A 1,680-nucleotide genomic window follows, 5' to 3' on the forward strand; every position below is an offset into this window, starting at 1 on the left:
ATATATATATATCCATATATACATATATATATATACATATACACACTCATGCATATATATGCAGGTATGTATGTATATATATGCATATATGTATGTATATGTATAAAAATATACATATGATGAGTGTTGTTATAGCATGAGTTCCTCTGTAAGTTGGAACATCACGGGGACTGATTGGGTATCTATGTAATAATAGAATATATCATAGTATAATATGCATATTGTATCTTAGATTTTAGTACATATGTTGCTGTTCAGTTCCTTATTTTTGTATATTTCTTGCTATATATTTTGGACTTAGCTGCTCGAAATCATTCTCTCAGGGCCTCACTGAGTAGATGACAATGAACCAAGATGTCTAATGATATGAGGTTCTTGAGAAGACTAGCTCACCTCAGTGAAACTGAGTTTTGATAAACCCATAATATCATTATCTACTCATAGATGATGATTGGTGTCTAACTCTGAGAGGGTCTGTGGATTACAAAAGTGATCATGTGAACCAGCCCAACTTGCTGTGTATTTATTTGGGAGTTTTCAGAATCAATCAGCAGATTACTTTTCACAGAATTCTGAGGAATCATGTTGAATATGTGTTATAAAAGAAGCCATACATAGCTCATGAAAATTAATCAATAATTGTTAGAATGGTTTCAACATTATACAAAATTGATTATACTGAATAATGGTGAAACTATTGTAAATGACATATTAAAATGATTTCCTTACTCGATTCATCAATATTTGTCATTATATATAATATGTGTGTTTGTGTATGTATCTTTTCTATTGCTTATTTCAGTCATTTGACTGTAGCCATGCTGGAGCACCCCAACCGCACCCCCTTGAAGAGATTTAGTCGAATGAATAAACCCTAATATATTTTTTTAAAGCCTGGTACTTATTCTTTCTTTCTTTGTTGCCAAACTGCAAAGTTATGGAGATGTACTCACCAACACCAGTTGTCAAGTGGTGGTGATGGTGGGGACAAACACAAACACACATACACACACATAGGCTTGACAACTAATGTTCGTGTGCTTATGTCCCTGTAACTTAGTGGTTCGGCAAAAGAAACCAATAGAATAAGTACTAGGCTTACAAAGAATAAGTCTTGGAGTGGGGAGGGACGATTTGTTTGACTAAAGGTGGTGCTCCAGCATGGCTACAGACAAATGACTGAAACAAGTAAAAGAATATATATATATGTGTGATTTTATTAACTCTGATGAGAGAAATATAGAGTATTGCTATGGTTGGAGTTAGCTCGCCTATAGCAACTATATCTTTTCGAAACAGCCGTTAGACTTTATACATAAACTTTATACATGTTCCTGACTCTTTATGAATCATTTTACATCTGCTTTATCTTCCTCCTCATTCCGACTTCGCAAGTACATTTAAGGACTTACACTTTTTATCTATTTATATTGATGAATTTTTATGTGTTTTATAAATTTTTATATGTGTATAAATTTTCGTGTATATGTATGTATTTATAGATTCTTAGAAATTTTTATGTCATATAGATGAATGCAACTATGTATGTAATTTGTATACCATGGAGAAATTCGTTAATATGGAATGAATGAATATATACATCGGCCTTTGAATTTGTCTTCTCCTCTCCTTAATTCATCATCATCATCATCATCATCATCGTTTAACGTCCGCTTTCCA

Source organism: Octopus bimaculoides, chromosome 13 (genome assembly GCF_001194135.2).
Source record: "Octopus bimaculoides isolate UCB-OBI-ISO-001 chromosome 13, ASM119413v2, whole genome shotgun sequence".
Taxonomy (NCBI): Eukaryota; Metazoa; Mollusca; class Cephalopoda; order Octopoda; family Octopodidae; genus Octopus; species Octopus bimaculoides.